This window comes from Hemicordylus capensis, chromosome 2 (assembly GCF_027244095.1).
Source record: "Hemicordylus capensis ecotype Gifberg chromosome 2, rHemCap1.1.pri, whole genome shotgun sequence".
In the NCBI taxonomy this organism is placed as follows: domain Eukaryota; kingdom Metazoa; phylum Chordata; class Lepidosauria; order Squamata; family Cordylidae; genus Hemicordylus; species Hemicordylus capensis.
The window spans coordinates 104,524,419-104,550,745 of NC_069658.1; the positions used below are offsets into that span (position 1 = coordinate 104,524,419).

Below are 26,327 nucleotides of genomic sequence, written 5' to 3' on the forward strand. Positions count from 1 at the left end.
TCAGTCAGTCCCTTATTCCTCCACAGAAAGCAAGTGCAGTCCATAGTGTAATAAACAGACTGTAAGATTTAATAAGCTTGAATTCTGAACAGCACTTCATGAAAAATTTATTTCTTTCATTTTTAATTTTTATGTTCTGAGAAAGCCACTGACATGAGACCTCTCTCTGTCTTTCTCTTTGCAGTCATCAAGCCCATTCCTACCTTGTGTTTGTTTAAGTGACACTAGGGGTGTGCGGAACTGGTTAGAATTGAACCAGGTGTGATTTGAACCAGCCCGGGGTATGACCAGTTCCAGTTTGCAGATTGGCAGTTCGGTAAGAATTCAGTTCAAATTCAAACTGAACCACCCAGAGCAGTTCCATGCACAACCCTACCAGACACCAAACCTTTGCAAGAACATAATATATTAAAAAGGCAGAAAAGTAAAATATTTTAAGGATATATACTTTGAGCGAATAAGAGCTAAATTAGAAATGAAACAAAACTGAAGGAACACACACACAAACCCCTGCTTGCAAAACTTCAAATTAAAGTGTCTAGCATCAGTTTTTGCCAATATTTCTGGTTACAGAGGCTGTTGAATTTAGAGATTTTGAGAAAGGAAAACCAGGACAGAAAATGAAACATGATTTGGGATTGTAAAATCACCAGGTTTTGCTTCTGCTAAAAGAAATTAGCGGGCAAAATTAATTAGGCATCTAGACAAATAGAAAGTGGGGCAGACTTGGGTCCAGATCAAGGGCATTGCTGGTACCGCATCCCTCCTTTCCCCCAAAATATAAGAGCTCCAGTCCCATCAAAATACTAACAAAATTCAGAACACAAGACTATGCACATAAAACAAGAACACAGATCAAAGTTGGTCCACAGATTCATGACTAGCTACTCCTGCGTATTATAGTCCTGCAAAGAGCTTGGAGCTCGATGAGTGATCCTTTGCAGGTAACATGAATGGCACTGCTCAGGATCACACAAGGCTGCAAACACTGGTGGATCAGGAGAGCTGGATGGGATGACATTGTCACTGGGTGTGGAGTCATCAGCACCTGAGCCTGAAGCCTGATGTGTGCTCTGCACTGGTTTGAAAATGGGTGAGTAGCTTGAGAAAGTGATGGCTGCTTGAAACTGGGGTGTCTCTGAAGGTTTTGTACAGTTTCCATTCATGGGGCATGGCTGCCTTGCTCAATTAGTTGGGCATTTTGTTCAGACACTTCATTGGCTCGAGCAGTTTCCAATATTTTGGTGAAGATCATCTGGGGTTCATGTAGAATTTGTCACCAAAGTTTGGCTGAGGAACATCCTTGTATTATCTGTGCCCTTTTCTCATTGTCTGTGCAATGAGTGCCCTTATCTCACAGGACTGTGCAAGGTGATGAAGGGTATGATATGCATCAGTACTTTCTCCTTCCTTTTGACTTGTTCGTTGGAACATATAGTGCTCAAAGTCGATGTTTTTGCAGGGCTTAAAATACTTGGTGAGTGCTAGCTTTGCCTTTTCATAATCACCACCATTTCCAGTATGAGGTAATGTTTTGAAAATGTGGTGAACTTCACTGCCTGCAAAATGTAACAGCACTGCCTGTGGGGTCATTTCCCTTTATCTATTTATTTAAGAGATAGATTTTCCAGTCTTTCAAGCCAGTGGTCCCCAAAAGGTCCCAATGTAGAGTGGAAGTAATGAATAGCAAATTCAGGAAAAGTAGGAAGCATATTGATAATAACAAAGGCAAAATCTCCTAAAACTGGAAGAGGAACCAGTCACTGTTGGAAAATAATGCTGTGCCACTGAACAAAAGCAGCACTCAAAATGGCTGCCACTCCAGACCCTCAGGCAGAGCTAAGAAACTCTACAGTAGATAAGATGGCTGCTGCACTCAGAAATAGGGCACTACAAAAGTATTGGGTTACACAGTATGTTATCCCTATGAAGAAAAATTCTGAATTCCAAGTGAGGGAAAGAAGAGAAATACCTGTTTAGAAGAATGGTGTGTCTTTGTTTTTGTCCCTTGCCTTCCTTTTGCCCTGTCTGTGCCTTGTTGGCCTTTTCCTCGATCTGTTGATTCCTGTCACTGAAAAGAGAGTTTTGGTAGGTTTGTTGAGGGGTTCTTTCTCAGCCATTCTTGTCACCAATGTAGACTCCAGAGGAGAGAGCTATGGTATGCAAGGACAAAACAGTGGAGTTGAATCAGGAATATTAATGGTTTAATGCAGGGTGGATTTGATTTAAGTCAAATTGATTTAAATCACTTGTCAGTAAGACTAGATTTAAATCATGGGTGGTTTTTTTTTTTACATAAATACTCATTCTTGCTGGTATAATCTTAATATTTACAACCAGATGAAGGTTTCATTTTTGGTCCTCTTCTAGATAGAAAAATTGCCCATAATAATCTTACAGAAACCTCTGGAAGAGCATGACATTGTTAATGGATTAATGGAATTCATTTACCAAAAACTTTAAACATTTCATATATACAGCCTCATGCTGCATAATTAAAAAACTAATCCTTATTTCATGATGAATACCTTTGGACTATAATGTATCTTAAATAGAAAACTATCTTTAGATAGATTTTCCCCCTCAAAATGCATTTTATTTTAAAAATCTGATTTATATTAAAAAATCTGATTTTTTAAAAAAATAAATCACTGATTTTTATCCACCCTAGTTTAATGAGATAAGATATTATTTACAGTGAGGCAAGTACAGTCTGCCTTCAGTGCTCTTGCTGCTGGCTGTTTTTTTAGACACACCTCTACTCCAGGACTGGAATAAAAGTAACTAAAGCACCATTCAAAAGCTGGCCTGGATCAATGAATGGATTAAGCAAAAACAGCACATTATGGAAAGTTATGTATTACCTCTGCGCGGTGAATTCTAGGACTTTGAGACCTAGAGACATATGCTTCCTTATGTGATATGCTCTCTCAAGAACTTGGGGGAAAGCACCATAAAACAACAGACATTGGACCCAGGGAGCACATGTGCTGCTGGTAGGATTTACAGGCCCAAAGGTGAGTACATGAGTTAGGCTTGGTCTACTGATTGCACAGAGAAGAACACCACCAAGGAGTAAGGCCTGGAAAGAAAGCAAATTTCTGTGTATACACACACACACACAGCCTTGTAATAAATTGCACTTATATGTGGCTATAGAGTAATATGCATGGAAAAGCAAAGTACTATATATTATGCCTTCAATTATTTAACCCCTTAAAATATGGTACCAGCCTACAAAGGAACTATCCTAGCCCTACATACTGAAGTTTCTGGTTTCATGAATGATTATAATGCATATTCAGAGACTGGCAACATCAGTTATGAAAGTTGCTGTCAAGGATTCCAGGATCCTCCAAGGCCGAGCAAAGAGCTGCTTGGGTCTGCTCAGAGGACTCCTTTTCTTTCTAAGTTTTACTTTAGATTCAAGAAGAAGAAAAATCCCTGATTAGAAATAGCAAGGCATGTTGATGACTTGTTAATGATAGCATAGTTATTCATCATTTTGTTTTTACTTCTGAATTGCAAAATAAACTTGCCAGCTAGATGATAACTTTTGGAAAGTTCATGCAATTAAATAGTCTTTAAAACACACACGTGCACACACACACTCCGAAAGATAAGCTCTGTTGGGCTCCCGGGGTAGAGAGATTAATCATGATTCTATAGCAAGAAACAGAACAATTTCCACCCTCTTAAGATGCCACAAACTGTCTCATTGAGCATTGTGTACTCCTTTGCTGTCTCCTGTTTTCAGCATCTATGACTAGTGGGGTCACTGGCTATGTTATCACAAGAATGCCTGAAAGTCTGTGTTCAGAATGTTCAGAATCTCCTTTCTACCTAAGCTATGCCCAGATTTTTCATTCAAATGCCTGGCTGATATAGCTGGTACCCATCAGCTAATCAGAAATATACTCAGAATCAGGAAGCAATTCAGTTCATGCTTAACTTGCATATCAGGTCTGGAAGGTTTGCATGGATGTTACTACAGAAGACCATGGAAAGTGCAGTTCACACTGGCTGACATCCAGAGCAGCTCACTGTGGACATGCCAGGAAAACATATCTGTGCTGCAGAGAGCAGGAGTGTTGCTAGGTAACATAGGAAGCTGCCTTATACCAAGTCAGACCACTGGTCCATCTAGCTCAGTATCGTCTACACCAGGCCTGCTCAACTTCGGCCCTCCTGCAGATGTTGGCCTACAATTCCCATAATCTCTGGCTATTGGCTGCTATGGCTGAGAATTATGGGAGCTGTAGTCCAAAAACAGCTGGGGGGCCTAAGTTGAGCAGGCCTGGTCTACACAGAATGGCAGTGGCTTCTCCAAGGCTGCAGGCAGGAGTCTCTCAGCCCTATCTTGGAGATGCAAGGGAGGGAACTTGGAACCTTATGCTCTTCCCAGAGTGGCCCCATCCCCTGAGGGGAAGATCTTACAGTGCTCGCATTCTCCCATTTGAATTCAAACCAGGGTGTACCCTGCTTAGCAAAGGGGGCAATTCATGTGTGCTACCACGAGACCAGCTCTCCTCCCTTTAAAAATGTAAATGTTTTTAAATTAAAATATTTGGGGCCTGGGCCCACAGCTTCCCTCTTGATAATTAAATTCAATCAGATCCCCCCCATAAAAATTGCATATGCTTTTAAAAGTCTCTAATATTATAATACAGCACCTGCGAAGGTGGAAGCAGCAGAGAGCTAGGTGAGGTTAGGAGCTGTCCCATGTGCTGTGCATGGAGTTTGCTGATGCAAGCAAACAGTGGAAGCCACTTTCTTTTTTTCTGCCCACAATTCCGGTCAGATTTTATTACCTTCTTCAAAATGGGAACAAAAAAAGACCATGCTCAGTCTCTCCATTTGTGGCCAGTGCCTTGACAGAGCAATGAAAAATTATGGTCCAGTCCATCAAAAAACATTACTGGGAAATACTGAAATCTGGCAGGTTAATGAAAACTTTATGGTCTAGTCCCTCAAAAATATTACCCAACAGAAAAGCTTACCTTGGTACTGGAATCTGACAGGTAAATTTTCAGTCTTGTCCATCATAAAATATTACTCATCAGAAAAGCTTGCCCTGGTATGGAAATGTGAATGGGTACTAGGAAAAATTGAAATCTGATAGAGCATTGAAAAAATATGATCCTGTCCCTCAGAGTCCAATCCCTCAGAAAACATTACTGAAAAATACTGAAATATGACAAAGTAATGAGAAATTATGGTCCAATACTTCAGAAAACATTACCATTGGAAAAACCTACCCCATCCGATATTTAAATGGGCATGTGTACTGCTAGTCCATCATAAGATATTAACCATTAAAAATTACTTGTACTGGAATCTGACAGGGTACGGGAAATGCTTGACTAACAAGCAGAAGTTTGCCAGTTCGAATCCCCGCTGGTACTATATCGGGCAGCAGCAATATAGGAAGATGCTGAAAGGCATCATCTCATACTGCACAGGAGGAGGCAATGATAAACCCCTCCTGTATTCTACCACAAAAAACACACAGGGCTCTGTGGGCGCCAGGAGTCAAAATCGACTTGACGCGGCATACTTTACCTTACTGAAAACTTATGGTTTAGTCCATCTGAAAACATTAACCATCAGAAAAGCTTGCTCCAGTACTGAACTATGAGAGGATTATGAAAAATTACATTGTTATCCATCGGAAAACATTACTGGGTAAGGAATTCTTACAGGATTTTAAAAAAATGTTCACTACACTGGCACTGGGCTGATGAGATTCAGGGCTCTAAGCAATTCATTGGGTGCCAGTGCCCCATGGGCCACCCCCTAATGACCTAATATAGCACCTCTATAGCCAAGCAGCAAGGTGGATGGACTCGATTACAACAGCAATGGATGCACCACTGAGAGACCTTAAAGGCCAAGTTGAAGACAGATCATCTTGGAGAAAATCTATCTATGTGGTCTCTAAGAGTTGACACTGACTTGATGGCACTTACACTCAATCAATCAATCAATAACCCTTTCCTGAGAGGAAATGCAGTAGTGGAGTCACCTGCATAGAGAGCTTCTAGCCTCACCTAGCTTTCAATCGAACGCCAAGCTATTTGCAGGACTATACTACACAGCAGTAGCTGGTCATGAATCTGTGGGCCAACTTTGATCTTGTTTTATGTGCATAGTTTTTTGTTCCGAATTTTGTTAGTATTTTGATGGGACTGGAGCTTTTTTATTTTGGGGGAAAGGAGGGATGCAGTGTTCTTGGTTAATCCATTCATTGATCCAGGCCAGCTTTTGAATGGTGCTTTAGTTATTTTTATTCCAGTGCTGGAGTAGAGGTGTGTCTAAAAAACAGCCAGCAGCAAGAGCACTGAAGGCACTTGCCTCTCTGAAAATTTTATATATATATATATATAAAAATATTAAATCATTAATATTCCTGATTCAACTCCACTGTCTTATCCTTGCATACCACAACTCTTTCCTTGGGATTCTACACATAGATAGACTACAATTTAGCCTCAACTATTTTCCTTCATGGTAATAGAGTTGCAGGCTGGACTGCCCACCCAGAATTTTTAGACCTCAGAAAAGTGCACTCCCCATGTTTGGGCCCTGCATCCAATTGAGCTTCTCTGGATTGCTCCAATCAGCCATCATTTTGTCATAATTCTGCTTCAATGAGGCAGAACCATTTTCTCTCTCTACTTGGGGAGGCAGTCTGCTATCAGTGCTTTATAATGAATGAATGAAATGTATTAATCCACACAATGCTGTGCCACAGCATTGGTTTACCCAATCCTTCTTCTTCATAATATGCAGATAGATGGATCTTGAATTGATTGCATCGCTGCTAGTCTGAGAGAGGTGGGATCCTGTGCTTTTACATTCATGACTGAAGCAGTCTATGCATGCCAGTCCATTAAACCACAAACCTGAATTGCTTACAAGCAGGTATTCCATAAAACAAAAGCAACCTCAGGGCATCACTGCATTTTTAAAAACCAGGTGCTTTTTATTTGACTATTGACAGTGAATTGTGTAACTCCCAAATTAACTATGTCAGGTGTTTTTATTTTGTTTTGATTCATTGCTAGACAACCTGTCAAAATTCTTGTCTAACATTACGTTTGTTTCTTTTTAAATTTTGTGGTACATCTTTGTCACTAAGATCCATCTTGTCCCTTGTGGTTCGACAGTATGACACTTGCCCTAATCCGGCTGATATTTTTGACAAGTTACCCTGGCACCAGGTGTTTTATCTCAGCCCCAAATAGTTTGCAGAATACTTTAAAGTGTTTCACGTTCTAAATATCCTCTTTCATAACAGAATAATTTTTTATGCTTATCACCAGTTTGGGGACCAAGGGCCAGTTTTATTGTGGTTTGACAGATAAATGAAACCAGGCTGGCAGGGGGGAACTATCTGAAGTTGTTTTTCAGATCGACTAATTGAAGGCCCTTTGGAGACTGTCATCTACTTAAATACACCTATGATGAATGAAAAACTTTACATCAATGATTTGTAAAACTAAAACCACAGTGAATCCATGGGGCAGCCTGGCTATTTCTTTTTGCCCCAAAGAGCTTTCTATAATTACTCTCTGTTCTGTTAGTCAAGCACTATTCACATCAGTTGATTCAGGATTTGAAGAATTTCATTTTCATTGTTCTTTATTGTAGTTTAAAAGCCACTCTGTTGCTGGTATTTCAAAATCCTTTTAGTAATGAACTTATTTATAGGAAATTTGGCTCTTGGAGCTAATTTGCTATCCAGACCACTAAGAAATTATCAGGAGGCTTACTGCTAGAGGCAAGCACTACACTTTAGGAACTTCTGCTGCTCGGATATGGCACAGTGTGGCTGCCTTTATATTGCAAGCAGCATAGTGGATAGGGGGGTTGCAAGTACACATGGATTTGATGGCACATTCTAAGCTAAAGGAAAGCATGTTTTGAAGTGCCGAGAGCTGTAGAATGTTAAGACTGAAGATTGATTAATTGATGTGATGAATTGATTCATTGTGCATCATAGATTTAAAATAATGGGTCCTTCAAAAAGAACTCTTTCCTGTACCCTTATTATGGTGTTGGTGGTTGACAACAGTGGAATCAGTCTGTGCAAGCTGTAACCTCTTGAGTCTGATAGTATTCTTGCTCTCATGCCCAAAAGGTGAATAGGAGGAGCATCCAGCCAGGCTCCAAGCCCCACGCACACTCCAAAGAAATGGTCATGTGTGAGCAAAAATCAAGGTAGAAGGAGGGGCAAGTGATCATCTGCTAGCTGAGATCTGGGTAGGATGGTATGGGACATGCTTTTCCTCCACTCTTGATACAATGCTGGGTACATGATGTGGGTTGGCTGCCGTTGTCCTATCCAGATCGCAGCTAGCACACAATCACTTCGCCCTCCTCCTACCTTGATTGTTGCCGACAGATGGCCATTCCTCGGGATCGCATATGAGGCTTGGAGCCTCCCCGGATGCTCAAACTACCCAGTTTGGGGGCATGAGATCAAGCCTAATATTTTAAAAATACAGATGCCACAATATGGTAATACTTCTATGGGGACCAACCAAAATGGCACTAAAGGGACTTTCACACAACCATATACAGTTGGGTTGAGGGCGGCTAGGGCGCTCCCTACTCATACCCTAGTAGCAATTTGAGAGGGTCGGAATCAGATTAACTTTTAAAATGAATGCATGTACAGTCATTCACACAAACACATGTACAGATGTGCAAACAACTGATCACATGCACAGCTTAATGTCTGAACCATGTTTAGGTTACTTTTAAATACATGAGCAATAGGCTATGGTTACTTTTAAATATATGAGCAAGTTCCTTGAATTCCCAGTTTGATCTGCAATGTGAGAGGCCACTTTGCATTGCTTCAATGTTAATAAGTATAGAATTGGGACTTCTAAAAAAAAGGTAGATATAAAATTCTATAATTACTGAGTTAAGAAATCCTTCATTATCTCCCAGTGTTATTACTTTGTTGAGATGAGGACAGCGTACCACATTACTTCATTCCCATAAGTGTGAGGGATATAGCTAATTCACATTTTCGTAACAGAAAAGGATGGTATGTTGTGGATTGTTACAGAGCAATCCTTGTCATTTGTCCCTTCCAGACTTCTGGGATGCTCAATGGACTTAGTATTGCCATCTTCGGGGTGGCGTACCCATGAGGCAGGGTGAGGCAGTTGCCTCATGGGCACGCCACCCTGAAGATGGCAATACTAAGTCCATTGAGGTGTGGTGAGCAGCACAGGGGGCAGCAAGCACCACAGATGAGGTGCTTGCAGATGAACGGTGGGTATCATATTGTCTGTCTCTGGCAGCAAAATGTCTTGGACCATCCCAGGCCAGCTTTAAAATGTGATTGAAGATTTTCACACAGGGTGTGAAAATCTTCAGAATGATGGCACGGGGTGCAGGGGAGAGGTCATTTACACAATCAAAAACTGCATTCTTCCTAGGTTTGAGAACTGTGTGACTGTGTGCGCTTCCAATTTTCAGTTGTGTGGAAGCAAGGTTGGAGGAGAGGTTACCCAGGTTTTCCTCCTTGCTTCTGCACAATCAGTTCTACTCAGGTTTTCCTTTTACTTTGCTTCCACACAACTGAAAATTGAGAACACACAGCTCTCCCAAACCCAGGTAGAACACAATTTTTGATTGTCAATGTGATCTCATGGGGTGCAGATGTGGATATATCTACATTTGTAGGTGGGTGGGAAATTGTTTGATGATCAAAGATGGTTAAAGGTCTAGTGGGACTAACTCAAGGTACATTGTCATCACAGAGGTTGTAAAATGTTGCTGCCCAACCTCAACCCACAAAAGGGGAGCATGTCAAGCAAAGCAAGCCTTGGTTTGAGGCCAAGCAGGATGAGATCCTGAAAATGGTGGGATAGGCAATACAAACAAAGGACAGATAATATTGTGTGAGAGAAGGCTGAGGGGGACTAGGATATAACTGAGTGTTCAGGGGCAAATAGAGGTGGAAGAAAATATCAATGCATTTTTTTAAAAATGCAAATATTTGTGCATATCCCTGTAGTGCTGAGCATCAGAGCAGGCTACATCCTGCCTTGGCATCTAGCACTTAATTTTCATGGCGGTGGTAAAAAATATGTCTGGGCCATGCCACTTTGGACTGTGGGTGGGGATTCACAGTTGTGAGTCTGTCAATTATCTGGAAAATTCAAAACACATGCTGGCCACATTCACATGTCATATGGAATGGACAGTGCAATGGACCCACACTTCCACCCTCTCCACACATGTTAACCTGTCTGCTTTCAGTCCCAAACTGCAGTTAGAGAGGCTGCAGAGAGGAAGGGGAACTGGTTGCGCAGGTGGGGGAACTGGCTGCCAGGCTTCTTCCTTTGCATGAAGGACAGCCATAGCAGCCAATCAAAATGGAGAGAGGGAGGAGCTTCCTTCCCTCAACCCTGAGCTTGGAGAAGGCTGCCCCCAGTTCAGTGATTGGATGTAACACTGCCGAACACAAACCTCAGGAAGGAGAAGTGAAACTCACAACAACCTGGAGGTTCAAATTGGAGTTTGGGGAGGGAAACTTCAGGTTTCTTTTTGAATGAGACAAAGGTTCCATGCATTCGGACATACAAGAAATCCAACCTCTACCCCATTTATCTCCAGTTCCCCATTACGTACGAATGTGGCGGCTGACTTCAGTGCATCTGCTGACCCTTCATATCTCCATTTTATTTTGTAAATAGTACAGTTTGAGGTGTGCATCCTGTGAAAATTGTTATGCAAACTGGATCCAAACTTGGTCAGTGGTGGGGTGAGTGGGGCTTTAGCATTTTCTCATGCCACAGTTCTGAGCAAGATTGCTTGCTTCTTCATGTGCTTTTTCCATTTGGAAACTGGTGCCAATGAAAGCTTTTTGTAAAGTAAACAACAGGGAAGCAAGCAAGAAAAAGGAAGCATCCAGCCAGTGAAGATAGTGCTTTGCCAGCTGAAGAGAGTGAGGGACCACTGCACATTCATTCCCAGCTTTGGCCAGGCTCCCTATGTTGGCCAGCATGGGGTCAGTGTGGTGGTAGCCTTGGTGACCTTTCATAGGACCAGCAGCAGCCTTGCTACATCCCTGTTTTAATACCATGTTAGAAAGGGGACACGCTGTGGACTAGGAGTGTGCACCAAACCATCTGGCCCAGTTCAGTTTAGAGTCCAAACTGGACCTGAATTGGACCGGGCCAGTTCAGTTCTGCAAACCCTCCAACCCCCCTGGTTTGGTTTGGTTTGCGGATGGGGGGAGGTTGCCAAGTTTTTTAAAAAAATTGCAAAAAAAAACACCTCCCAAATGGCTGGGGGTAGGTGGGTTTCAGTTCGATACTGGACCATCGGGGCAAACAGGTTCTACATCGAACCTGTTCGCACATCCCTACTGAGGACTTCTGCAGAGAATTTTCTGATGCCCTATAAGCACATCACCCTTATCTTGTGGTGGTGTTGGGGTGTGTTTATTAGAATGACCCCTTTGCATACACTTGCAATACTTGTTTAAACAATTATTTGGTGCTTGTGTAGAGGGGCCATTTCAATAAGCAGCCCCCCATGCAATAAAGGGGCTTTCTGGGAGGGCATTGGGATGTCTGCAGAGAACATCTCAGTGGGCACACTCTCAGCACATTATCTTCTTCAGCACCTTCCTAATAAGTGAAGGTATCATCTTAACCAGGCCATAGAACTATGTAATTGGGGTCTAAAAGGTTGGATTGAGAAATCAGGTAATAGTGCTTGCTCTTTAATTAAAAACCTGAGAAGGTTTGAGTAAAAACATGCTTCTGCAATGAGATTCAATAAGGATTTTTGGTAGAACTGTACCAAAGTGAAGTGGATGACATCACTGCAGACATTTTAATATTATTATTTGATTTTTTTAAAAAAATCCCCATGAACTATACCCTTCCTATCCTAAACTATCCTGGAAATATTTATTTATTTATTTATTTATTTATTTATTTATTTATTTATTTAATTTATACCCCACCCAAACTTATGTCTCTGGGCAGCTAACAACAATTAAAACACATAAAAAGTTAAAACAGCTAAACATATAACACATATAAAAGTTAAAACAATACAATAATTTTAAAACCATAAAATTAACAAACAGTATTCTTTAATTAAAAACCTGAGAAGGCTTGAGTAAAAAAAAAAAAAAAGTGTTTTCAAATGTTTTTTAAAAATAGCCAGAGATGGGGAGAATCGTAACTCAACAGGGAGCGCATTCCACAATCATGGGGCAGCAGCCAAGAAGGCCCGTCTCTGTGTGACCACCAAATAGTTTGTTTGTTTGTTTGTTTGTTTGTTTAGCACATTTTTATACCGCCCTAACCCAAGGTCTCAGTTGAGGGTAACTGAGGAGTAACTGAGGACCTCCTCAGATGACCTCAGTGGGCGGTGGAGAGCGAAGAATACGCTCTCTTAAATACCCAGGACCTAAGCCATTTAGGGCTTTATAAGTTATAACTAGCACTTTGTATTTTGCCCAGAAACCTATCGGCGCCTAAATAGGTTAGGGCTGCCTTTGTACATTGTTCAGAAACTTCAGTTAGTTCAAAATGCGGCAGCTAAATTGGTTTCTGGGGTATCCTGTAGAGACCACATTATGCCTGTTCTTAAACAGTTGCACTGGCTGCCAATATTTTTCTGGACAAAGTACAAAGCACAAACCTTTAAAGCCCTGAATGATCTAGGTCTGAGTTGCCTGAGAGACTGCCTTTCTCTACAAGATCCCTACAGCTCATTGAGATCATCAAGAGGGGTCTGTCTTTGGGTGCCACCAGTTCATCTGGTGTTGACCTGGGATCAGGCCTTCTCTATAGTAGCCCCTAGATTGTGGAATGTGCTCCCCGTGGATATAAGAGGATTGTCTTCCTTGGAGGCCTTCAGGAGAACCTTAAAGACCCATCTTTTTAGCCTGACTTTTAATGATATGTAGTTTTAATTGTAATTTTATTCTGCTTTTAATTGATCTTTATTTTAATTATTATGCATTTTTATTTTAATGTAAGCCACCCTGAGCCACTTCATTATTTATTTATTTTATTTTAGTTTTACACTTATATCCCACACTTCAAGGAGCTCAGAGCAGTGTACATGGTTATGTTTATCCTCACAACAATCCTGTGAGGTAGGTTAGGCTGAGAGAGATATGACTGGGCCATAGTCACCCAGTGAGTTTCATGGCTGTACGGGGATCTGAACTCAGGTCTCCCCGGTCCTGGTCCAACATTCTAACCACTACACTCAGAGGTGCACCTAGGTAATTTGGGAGCCTGGACCTAAAGGCCTTTGGAGCCCCTCCCTCCACCCTGCTGCAAATTAAGCATCTCATGCTCTGCCGGGCGACCATACCACCCAGGACAGACTAATGAGGATGAGGTGGGCAGGGGCTGTGGAGGCCCTGGACTTCGGCCCTGAAGACCAGGGGTAAGAGTGCCTCTGACTACACCACACTACACTTTAGGAAGGGTGGTATATAAATGGACTAAGTAAAGTAAAGAAAAAGTACTAGCAGTAACCATTCTGAGTCTGGTGCCAGTGTAAAAGCTGATCATTCTACCCTTGACTATAACCGTATTTGTTGTGTTAGCTATATAAGCACTAGGGCCACTAGGTGGCACTATTCAAGGAGTCTAAGTTGCTGGATGGGGAAAATAAAAGTTAACTTTACCTCAACATGGTGTCCAGAGATGGTCTGTTAATGCATCACTTCACATCTTCAGGCGTTCAAACGAATGAGTGGAGGGGAGGGGTCAGGAACGTGCCAGCTAGCCACTCAGCCTGCTGCTCCCTGGTTGAGTCCACACTCCCTGCTTTCTCCATATTCTGGAACCCTGAGGGTTCCAAAAGGTGGAGAGAAGTTCCCCCCATGTTCAGCGGTTGCCTCTTAAGACAATAAGTGAATGCATGGGAGAGTATAAGCATGATCAAGGAACACATTGGCACCAAGGGGGCAGGGCTAGCAGGCCTGCTCCCATTCCATCTTCTCCACATAGTCATTTGATCATCTGATGAGAGCTCACAAGTTACCACAAACTGATCATCGATCACCCAGCATAGTCTCCAGAGTTATGCCATACAAAAAGTGGCTTCCAAAGTACAGAGTCCCAGCATCGGACCATAAGTCTTTTAAAAGAGTTTTAAATTGCACATGTTAATCTGACACAGAGTGCACTCTAATGCTCACACAGAGCTATTGCATGAGCAAACTTCCCATTCACTTCAGGGGAAGAGACAGGTTTCCCTTTCAAAGGGATAACAGCAGAGACATGCCCCCTCCATGCACATTTACAAGAGCTCTGGATCACTGTGGGTTACTCTTCCACATTTTTAATAGTGGGGTGAATGGCATTCTACACAGACATTTTTTTTATCAGTTCATGTCCCTGAGTGTCATTATGTAATTGCTTAACCATCTCTCTCTTTTTAGAACAACAATTATAGGTTAGCAATTCTCATGTAACAAAACCCTATGGACCTATTGACTTCAGCTGGATAAGGATTACATACAAGGACAGTAATCTCTTAACTTCTAAACCTAAGCGATGGAAAACATGTCTCATTTTATGGAAATATCCTTCACTATCAAAATACATTTGGAGATCTTATTTTCAAATCCAGTGACATCTCTTCATTTCTGCAACAGTGACATTGTCCTATACAGGCCTAACCGATCACATGAGAGCATTACATTACTAGTTTCTGTTCAGTTTTCCTTTATGGAAATGGACAGTTCAGTTTCCGATGAAATATAAGCTGTCAGCTGTTATCATAAACTAGAAATATGCTTTACAATCATGCATACTGAATGAACTCTCCACATTTTTCTTAATGCAACTGGTTAGGGGCAAAAGCATTAACCAATTAATTGAAGTGATTAATCGGTTGACAACAAATTCAAAATATAAGCTGGAACTAGGCCATTGAAAGACTGCTAACTCAAGTTTAAGCAATCTAACAATACTTCTGGATGTTTTCTGGACAATAACAAGATTTGTTGCTTGGTACTTTTGTTGAGTAATGTCAAAAGATCGCCTGCACTGAGATACTACTGAATGTCAGAGTTGGAAGGAAAACAAAAGCCATCTAGCTTCACTGTCCACATCCAGCTATCCACATGTGAACCTATGTGATCCACAGTGCCAAAAAGATATACCATACAAAGAGCCCTTTCTTACGTGCAGTGAGAAAGAGGTACCCGTTTTGCAGGGAGAAAGCCCAAAAGCGCTTACCTCCCTGCAGACGATCATCCTGCTGTCCCTGGGTAGGCAGATTGCCCGCCCAGATGAGCACCGACTCCTGCCAGTAGCTCCAAGAGTTGGGGTGCCTGGATGTGCCGCCCCACATGCCCCCCCCCGGAGCACCAATCATGTACTGCACAAGTTATGGGGATCTCTCCTCCCCTCCCTGAGTCTGCCAGCTGTGGCTGCAAGCAACCACAGCAGACATACAATCAAATAAACAGGATTAGGAGAGTTCTCGCTCTCCTAACCCTGTTTAGAAGGGAGGATCCGTAGGCGGATTTGCTACTGTGGTGCCGCTGGAATCGGGTCCGATTCCAGTGGTTCACACATGTGTACAAAACCGGGCTGGGCTCCCTAGCCAGGTTTTGCACATGCGTGTGAATAGCCTTAAAGTGTTGTATGATTGATTGATTTGATTTGATTTGATTTGATTTGATTTGATTTGTATACCACCCTTCCAAAATGGCTCAGGGCGGTATTATTGTGTTTTATTGTAAATTTCCCTGAGCAGCAGTGTGCTGGAAGGGTAGGATAGAAATATTTTAAATAAGTAACTAAATAAAATAAGTATGCCATTATGTTCAGTGCACAATCTGCACACAATGTACAGATATATATGCACATACAGTTATTTACACATTATGCTCAACATGCATACAGTGGTACTGTACACTTCCTATCTATAAATTCCCATGCATTTCAGAGACCTGCACATAGGTTCATTTTAAAATGGATGCATTCACACAATAATATGTATATGTGTACAGACACCTGAACAAATAAACAACCTAATGTCTGAACAGGGCTATTCCTTCTCAAATGCCACAGCTGAGAAGAGGTGACATATGGACTGCAGTCTTAATGCCACATATTTTCTGGTGTCACTGATGCAGTACTAGGTTACTCAGTCTTCTTTTAGTTTAGACTATTCTTATTCTTATTGTGGATTATTATAGATTATTCCCAAACAAATTGCTTTCAGAGTGTGAGGTGGGCTTTCCCATGAAGATGTGTGCAGTTCCCAGGAGAGATGTATTCCTCCTTTGCTACCTCCTCTACCCAGTCCTGGATTTTTGTCATCTACTTATGGACCTCTTTCCTACTGCTGTAATACAAGCAGGTGAATGAATGAATTTCCCCCATCAATTGTTCCGAGTCAGGGTTCTCAGAGAGTAAAGGCATGCCTCATCCTGGAGGCATGAGCAGTTGCTAAGTAAGGCACAAGTTTCTCCTTGATCTCCACCAACCTGGAATTTGCATAGCTGTTAACCGGCTTCCCTGCTGCAACAGAGGCAGTCGTGGGCTGCAGCATCCATTCTCTCACAATCTTCCCCCACCCCTGCAAATATGATGGCCATTTTCATGATGGCCATTTTATCATATGCATTTGTACAGAGATATTGATGACACCCAAAATGGTGCTGCAGAGGCAGGGGTGGTAGCAGTCTTGCAAAGGAGGAAGGTAGAGGCAGGAGCAGGACCTATGTGCTGCAAGAGGCAAGGGCACAGCAGCAGCTTCCCTGTGTGCTAACGCTAAATCTAAGTTTCCACACTTCAGTGCAAACCCTATCACCTTCTCCAAAACTACTTTCAGAGTGGATATTGATCCCAGGCAGTGCATAAAGGGATTCAGGAAGTAGGATGAAATAAGGTCGCTCTGTGGACAACCCATCCAAGACCTCAACATTTTCCAGCTGCTGCTGCCACCATGGTTGGTCTGTAGAGGTGTGAGACTGTCAAGCAGAATAGGGCTGTTGAAAAGGTCTACAAGTACCCCTACACTATAAACATTTCAAGGTTTTTCCATAGGCTCCCACTAAAGTACCTTGTAATTCCCCTCCTACTTTTGCTGCCCACAAAAATATTGATGGGAATGGTGTGGCGGGGTGGGTGGGTTCAGAACATCTGCATATTAAGAACATAGGAATATAATAAGCACAGCCCTGCTGGATCAAGCCCAAGATCTAGTCCAGCATCCTGTTTCACAGAGTGGCCCATCAGATGCCTCTGGGGAGTCCACAGGCGAGAGGTGTGTGCATGCCCTCTCTCCTGCTGTTGCTCCCCTGCAACTGGTATTGAGAGGCATCATGCCTCTGAGGCTGATTGTGGGCCACCTCCAGTAGCCATTGTGGGCCACCTCCACAGCCATTGTGGGCCACCTGCAGTAGCCATTGATAGACCTGTCCTCCATGAATTTGTCTAAGCCTGTTTTAAAGCCATCCAAACTGGTTCTTTCAATAAAATTGAAAAAAAAAATATCAAAACAAACTGGTTGTCATCACCATATCACATGGCAAAGAATTGTATAGATTAATTATGTGCTGTGTGAAACAGTACTTCCTCTCGTCTGTCCTAAATTTCTCAACCTCTAGTTTCATGGGATGATCCCTGGTTCAGTTGTGAGAAAGGGAGAAAATTTTCTCGCTGTCCACTCTCTCTTGAACAGACTTGCTCAGCAAAACAAATGGCATTCTTTCACAATGCTCCATAAACAGAAACCAAACCTTTCCATGATCCCCCTCTTGAAAGATGGCTTAACATTTCTAATCCCTCTGGTAAACCTACGTTGCACCTCTCTGTCACAAGAGACTGGGCAGGTTCACAGAACCTATTTGCAGTGTTGTTCACCTGACGTGTACTCAAGGCCTCTCGGACCAGGATGTGTAATTAGACTCATAGGATTTAGCATTGTTTTAAATTGTACATCATTTTAACATTTTAATTTTGTTTTAAATTGTGTTGTTTTATTGTGAACCACCCTGAGATGTGAATTTTGGGTGTATATATAAACTCACATCTCAGGGTGGTTTACATATATGATAGGTTTATATATATGATAGCTAGATAGCTAGATTAAGGTGTGTGACTGAGATTTGAAGTTGGCTTGCCAAACCAAGTGCTGCTCCCATTGAGGTACACATAATGCAGAAGGAAAGGCTTTAACCCAAGTCCTAGAGCTGTCATTTTGACTCTGAACCTCCATTTCAAGCAGGTCTCATCTGCAAGATCCCACTCACCTGCCTGCAAACACATAGGCATCAAACTCTGTGTGATTTCCTGTTTGTGACAGACCACCAAATGGTGTGAAATGAAGAAGATATCATGCAAATTAGTCTCCCATTGTCTGGCAGATCTGTGAGTCATTAGATACATGGCTTTCTTATTGTTTAGGCTAGTTTATCACCATCAGGGCAGTGGCCAAGCCAGTGACAGGAATTTAGGATTTAATTAACACCTTGCTCACTGAGTTCCCGTCACCAGACAGGGAGAACTCAAATCTTAACTTTTCAGGCTCCCTTACAAAGGTTAAGGAGACATTATACAGCAGATTCTTGCTCCTTGCTTCATTCATGAGTTAGCTCTCACCATTGGAGGATGCTTGCGTGAGTCCAACCTGTGTGCTCCTCTTTGTTCCAGCTAGGGGCAAAAACTGCTGCAAATATGGAGCCAGCTTTTAACCTGTAAAATCCAACTTTGTAACTAAGATGATTAGCCTCCTGATCCCAACAACATTGCAAGGCAGGATGAAAGGTAGCTTGTTTTGCTTTTGGACATCTGCTTTGCATTTTAATTGTCTGTAAACTGTTCCTTTAATTTTTACTTAATAAACTAGCCTTTGTATTTACTTGTTTCTACCAGTTACTTTAGCCTGTGCTGAAAGGTGCTCTATTCTGCTTCCCTATGCTGCCACTTAGGTCATTTGCTACTGAAGGGCTAGATTATTATTATTTTTTTAGAGTTACTCCCTTTGGGGCTACAAAGGGCGAATGCTTGTATTAGCACATTAAACTCTTTTTAATGGGCTGTGGGAGAGCCAGGTCATGACCTTACAGGCTTTCTGCCTGCCTGGGAAATTAAAGGCTGATGGTGGCAGAGAAAACCACCATCAGGTTTAAGGGAGGAATTTGGGGTACACAGCCACAGTCTGACATGTCTACGGCCCCCCTTTCCTCCACACACATTATGTCTGAACACACACTTTTCATGACTCTCTGGTTCATTCCTAAGTGAGTCTGCCCAGTTTGCTATTGGGACCAATAGCTGTGAAGTGGTGCAAAGCAGGTTGGAATAGCATTCAGGACCTTGCTGGGAGGCCCAGCCAGGGGACATATCTTTAGCTCAACTTGGCTACTTCTGACAAACTGAGATATGTGATAGATTGCAGTGCAAACTTCAAGTACCCTCCATATCTCGGGCTGGGGGAAACTAAGCTCCCACATTATGTGTGAACCCACCCTCGGTCTCACTGTACCCAAAACAATGCAATATGTATGGCAGTACCTTTTCAAACTGTTAGCACACAACCCAACATATATGTCAGCAGAACGGCTGCTAAGAGTGCTAAATGTTGGGCTCAACTGTTCTTACCAGAACATGGTCTAACAACTCAAACTCAGACTTCAACGATTAAATCTGAATTGCAAAAGCCTGACAGGACCAAAAGCCATACGTTATTTGAGGGTCAACAGAGTTTCTCCCCTTGCATGGACCCAATTACTGCTATATGTTGGCTGAGCCCAGGGAGCTAAACGCTGTTAAGAAAAGTTTGCTGTAAGAAGGGGGTAGAGGCTACTGCTCCTCTTTGCTGAATCCACAGTCATACAATGTACTGATTCTAGGAAGCTTCTTCTTCGTCAGCTGACTTGACTCTGAACAATAACTGCTAAAAAGACTGAGGCAATTCGGACAGTTGACTGCATTCTGAGGGTCACAAAATTAAAGGTTTTCAAAGACATCTTATGCTAAATATGTTTCCATTATCCTTTTGGTTTTGGTTGTTGTGACCTCTGAGCCACAAAATTGGGTTTATAGGGAGTCATATAGTGAAGCTTTTATTCACAGACTACCTCATTCCTACATCAAATTGTCCCGGTTTGTAAGTAAAAAGATGTGTTTTCAGCAAAGTGTGAGGTCTACAGAATTCTGCCTTGCCATGAGCAGAACTTTTGCAAAGTAGGTTAGAATCTGAGCTACATACTGGCCGCATGTAACATAAAACCAGATCTTGCCGGACCTGTGGTTAATTTTTCAAACCGTGAATCGCATCGCAGACATTCGTCCAACCTCGGTCTAGCAACCTCCATTTTCAGTTCAGGGGACCCCCTCCCTCTTCCTGGTCCCCCAAGGCTGCCTCCCAGCAAGTTCTGTAGTGCTCACATCTCCAAGGCAGCAGCCATTGGCCTTGCTCTTCAAAGAGGTGTGCTGAGCGCAATTGTGCCTTTTCTCCAGGCATAGCTGGGAGGCGGGCAAACTGGGGAAACCCTGGGAGTTGGTACAGATCTTTACTATCATTCAAATTTCCCAATTTTGGACTGGCGTTGTGCCATATGCAGATCTGCAGGCAATCATGGGAGAAGGGAACACCGGTTTCCAGTTACCCCAAGAGAGTGGGGTCACCGTTCTGGGCGAAACCAAAGATGTACATGGTCAAATGGGTGGTGGGCTGGCTTTGACAGCTTCTTCCTGGCAGTTGCCAAGACAAGGATAGCTGTTGCCAAAGTACCCATCCTTGCAGCCAGCCACCTGCCCCCAAGACCTGACATTGTCATTTGAGAGCCGTCCGTGGAAGGGGTGTCATCACACATTATTAGTAATTCTGCCCGACACCCCATTCCTCACAGACAGTTCTTCTCATGAGTTGTGAAGGGGTATCCCCATGGCCTTACACTCTAATGAGTGAGTTGTCTGCTCAGGAACAGCATCCATCCTCATCACGTATGAGGAGTCGCTCATTTCACTGGGTAATGCTGATCCTGCTGCCCAGACCTTCTCATGCGTAAGCCTAGGGACTGCACACGTTCCCCCAAGGGGAAGGGGCTGGGGCCCCATTCCCCAACATCATTGTACAAAAATGGACCTTAGCCATTCAATATTTCCTGGTTGGGGCTGCCTTTTAAATCTGACCCCAGGTATTGCTGCCCTGCCATACATTGCCATCCTGGTGCTCTAATGGGGTTGCCCTGCTTATGTTGCCACCCCAAGTGCATGTGCTTGTGAACAAACATCTTTGTCACTTCATTTTCAGAGAGCAAAGCATGTAGTGCCTGCCTGACCATCCCCTTTCTCTCCTGATTGACAGGAGGGACAATTTGACAGGCTGACAAGTTTGGGAGGGGACATGGTGGCATCTCAGTGATTGGGCAACCTCTTTGTTGGATCGGAGACAGGTGGGGCAGGACGAGTGCTTGGAGAGGCGACAGTGAGAAGTGCTGCAGGCATGGAGTGGGCGTGATCCCGGGCAGGTCTGAACTGCTGTCTCTGATTACAGTCCCGTGGTTATGAAGTTGCTGGATGGGAAAAATAACCACAGTTATGGCACCGTCCAAATTCAGGCATAATGCTGCCACCGAAAAACCTCAGGTTATGGGGACTAAACTCACTACAAACTGAAGATTCAAACTGGAGTTTGGTGAGGCACACTGCAGGTCGCTTTTGCTGCGAAACTGTGGTTGCTCACATTCAGACATAACGGAGTTCCAACCTCTGCCCCATTTAACTGTAGTTTCGTGTTACATGTGGATGTGGCCATTGTTAATCCCATTGCCTGACATGATGAACAGCCTACCAATCTACCCTGGGGCTGCTGTGGACTCATAAGCAGCCCCAACACTGTTAAGAACCAGTGGTTGGGCAAGCAGTGCTACCACAGTTTATCCCATCCACTGCAATGGAGAAAACTGTGGTAGCACTGCTTGCCCAACCACTGGTTCTTGACAGTGTTGGGGCTGCTTACTAATCTGCAGCAGCCCCAGGGCAGATTGGTAGGCTGCTCATCATGTCAGCCAATGTCCTCAGATTATGCTTTATGCAGGACCTATAAAAAGTCACTAAAAACAATTCAAATGTTCAACTGTTTATGTGTGTAGTCTGGCCAGAAGAATATCTATTATTGTGGTGATGCATAAAATAAGCAGATCTCAGCTGGATCCACAAAAGCCAAGGATGACTTTTGTGCTTGACATTTAGGGGGACAGAATCTATTATTTCCTTGCTATCTGTACAAATCTCTTATGGAAATCATTGCAACTCAATAAATGTGGAGCTGTATGGTGCCACGTTCACGAAGTCACTTTAAAAAAAAGAACTATCCCTAAATAGATGGTTTTGGTTTGTTAGATGGAAATAGCCTATTTGCTTCTCAGTAGTACACAACAAGCAGTATTGCCTTTTGTTGCCACAAATTCATGTCAAGAAAAAGCAGATGAGTTTTTAAAACTGAGTTATTCTGTTTTGTGAACTCCATTTTATATTAGGATTGATTACATTTTATTTTTCTAAGTTTTGGCATTATAACACTGCATGCTGATTAGTGCCATTCTCGAATGATACATTTATTAAAATGTGTTTGGTCCCATATAAAGCCACCACTGCAAGGACTGCCATTCCCCTCCCCATGCTTGTGCGGTTTGGAGGGGGGTGGGGTTGTGCCCAGCGATTGCTGGGAAGGTGGGGCATATTTATTTATTGATTATTTATGTATATAACGTATTTATACCCCACCCCTGCAGTACATTTCTGCTCGGGGAGGCTCACGACATAATAAAAAGACACAACGTAAAATAAGACCAATAAAGTTAATCTAATTTAAGTTGAACTAGTTAAACTAGTTCATCTTGCCATCTTGCTGGGCGAGCACATGATTTGCGTACCGAATCAGGGGGAGGGCATGTTCGGCCCATTTTTTAGAGAGGCTCCACCTTCTCCCCAGCTACTTGCCTGTTAGCGTGGCATACTGAAGAACTGCTGCACTTTGGGCTGGGCTGGTTTGACCCCTGAAGCGAGCATTCTCGGGGGTGTGGAGTGGTGACCCCAACTCCTTTTGGGGCCACTTGGCCAGAGGTTGAGTGGGCAGCCTCAACTTCTTGCAGTAGTTTGCTGTCTGTTTGTCCAGCGTTTCTGGGCTTCCTGGGGGCTGTTTGTGGGTGGGGTGGGCTTTTCTACCCACTGCATTTCCACAACAGGGAGGGGGATAGCCGAGTGTGGCTGTCTGGGCTTTTCATTTTACGTTTGTCTTCAGTTTGTGCACATTTAGTGCCTCCTCTGCCTATAGGCTTGTGTGCAGTTGTGGGGTGGGGAGGGCTTCCCATGGGTTTGGCTTGGTTTGATCTAGACATTTAGGGGCATTTGGGTAGGGCTGAGGACCCTACCCCACCCCCTTTTTTGTCTTTCTGGTGGTTATATCTTGCAGGACTTCTCTAAGCCACATTGCCACCCAAGAAAAGCAAAAGCTCTGGCAAGGGCAAGGATAAGGCACCAGCTCCCACACGCCATGCGCCTAGGTGCCCAGTACATGTTTCTTCTTCTTCATCTGAAGATGAGAGTGATTTGGCTATGGCTGCCATTTTGTCTCACCTTGTTGCTCTTGAGAAGCACTCTAAGTTAGACACCTCAAAAGGGAAGAAAACATGACACACTTGGCTATTAAAAATTGCAATTCTTGCAGAGCATTACTGCACAGCTGAAAGAATTGGAGCGTGGTGGCAACAATGATCTCCACAGACCCCAGGAGATCTGGAGGCAGCGGCTCAACCGAATGCCCCGACTGCAGATGTAGGGTCTTAGGGTGAATATGATGGGGCTAGGGTTACCCCTTTATGAGCTAACCATGTTGCTAACATATTATTATTATTATTATTATTATTATTATTATTATTATTATTATTAATTCAATTTCTATACTGCCCTTCCAAAAATGGCTCAGGGCGATTTACAAAGAGAGATAACAAACAAATAAGATGGCTCCCTGTCCCCAAAGGGCTCACATTCTAAAAAGAAACATAAGACACACACCAGCAACAGTCACTGGAGGTACTGTGCTGGGGTGCATAGGGCCAGTTACTCTCCCCCTGCTAAATAAAGAGAATCACCACGGTAAAAGGTGCCTCTTTGCCCAGTTAGCAGGGGTGGTATGGGGTGGTATGCACATATGGGGTGGTATGCACCCTTGGCAGAATTATCTGGGTCATGCCATGCCTGCATGCACTGGGGCTAATACTCAGCCGCAGGAACAACCCAAACTGTCCTGGGCATCTTATCTGCTTGGGAATGCAAGTGGCAGGGAGTTCCACAGACTGTGAAGGCAGTGGCAACAGCCACCTTATCTGTGGTGGTGGTGGTGGTGGTTACTGAGCAGTTCCTCATGACAGCATAGAAAATTACCCCCATGGGGATGTTTCCGTCTTGGGGGATCATCTTCCCATGGCAACTGAAGAAAAAATTTGGAAGAATGAATATGTTGACATAATGAGGCTCTACACATGATCAGTGTGTAGAGCCTTACCGGGTTCTGTAGGGAGGAACATAGGAAGCTGCCATATACTGAGTCAGACCATAGATCCATCTAGCTCAGTATTGTCTACACAGACTGGCAGCGTTTCGCCAAGATTGCAGGCAGGAATCTCTCTCAGCCCTATCTTGGAGATGATGCCAGGGAGGGAACTTGGAACCTAGATACTCTTCCCAGAGTAGCTCCATCCCCTGAGGGATCTAGTCTCCCATTCATATGCAACCAGGGCCCTGCTTAGGAGCCTGTTTAGCTGAGGAGACAAATCATGCTTGCTACCACAAGACCATCTCCACTTCTCTTAAACGAGGTTAGCGGAGCGGACATTGTGGCTTCACACCACAATGACTTATGAGGAGACCCCCGACTGGGAGGATCCAACAACCCTCCAGGCCTTGGGAGTCTCCCCAGAATGCCCTGCACACTCGCACGGGGTGTTCTGGGAATTCCAGGAGCCGGGCGGCCCCTGATCTCTGCCGCCCTTACTGACTCTGTGACAGAAACAGTAGTTGTGTGGGCGGCCTGTCCAGCTACCCAGGGTGAGCTCCCTGTTCCTACTTACCACATGACTCCTGCTGCAGCACACGACTGCAGGAAAGTGGGCTAGGCTCCCTTAGCCTGCTTTCCTGCAGTTGTGAGAATCGCTTCAATCTCTTTGCTGTTTCGAGAGCCTGAGGTTCTCTTGCAGCTGTTACAGCATTAGCCAGTTAGGGCTGATGCACGATACCTCAAGGAAGATTTTTATTTGGTTTTCGCATACCATATCAGGATCCTAGACAGTCTTTTTATGCTCACAATTTGAGATCAGTGGTTGGGCTTGAGTACATAGGGAAAAAATTAAGAAGGAGATGGATGAAGGGTGAATTTAAGTCCCTGTTCTGTCAGTGCCTCATTTGTGAGTTTCGCCTTTGAGGGTGGTCCCAAATAAGGCATCTGGTGAATATCGCCATGTTCATCATTTTTCCTTCCCTGGGGGGGATCGCTCTATGATGCTTTTCTGCACCACCTCTGTTCTGTGATGGAACATTTGATGGAACAGTTGAGATGGTCTGCTCCCAAGGTATTGGTGCATGGAAAGTGCATTATTAAATCTGCATTCAGATTCCACCCTGTTCATCCAGGTGATTTTGACCTCCAAGGTTTTTGTTTTAATGGAGTGCCCATTGCCCATGGGTGGCTCAATTTCATGTTCTGCATTTGAAATGTTTAGTTTCTTTCTGGAATAGGAGGTCAAGGATAGGTATGGCTTGGATATGGCCATTTATTTTATGGATTACTTTCTCTTTGCTGGCCCGGGCACTTCACCCTGCTGTGAGTTTCTCATGTGTAACTTTCAGGTGTTGGCAAGAGATTTAGGTGTCCCTCTTGCAGCAAGAAGAAGAAGAAGAAGAAGGTCCAGTGACATCTGTTTCCTTTCCTGGGATTGAGATTGACATGGTAGCTCAGTGTTGCTGACTCCCTCCTGAAAAGATAGTTGAGCTGAGGAGCTGTCTGCAGCTGCTTTTGATGGCAAGGAAGGTCACGTTACAGGAAATACAGGTTGTTAGCAGCCACCTTCAATATGCATGCTGAGTAGTTTCACCAGGGCATGCCTTCCTCAGATGGCTTGTACTTTTCTCAAAAATACTCTTAATACAAATTTTCTAAAAGATTGAACATTTCCTTTTAAAATGTACATTGATTGAGTCGATCTTCCAAACTGTCTTGTGAGGTTATAGAACTTCAAGGGAAATATCTGAGAATGCTCTATCTCAGGGATTCCCAAACCCAGGAATTCCATG

General features: G+C 43.4%; 1 long non-coding RNA gene across 1 annotated transcript in view; it reads left to right on the forward strand.

Moving 5' to 3' along the window:
* The first annotated feature begins 359 nt into the window (after positions 1–359).
* LOC128346170 (uncharacterized) overlaps positions 360–26,327 on the forward strand; it is a 49,251-nt gene continuing 23,283 nt past the window's right edge. The window contains exon 1 of the long non-coding RNA XR_008316819.1: positions 360–1,093. This is a non-coding gene — a long non-coding RNA (uncharacterized LOC128346170). The remainder of the gene's footprint in view (positions 1,094–26,327) is intronic.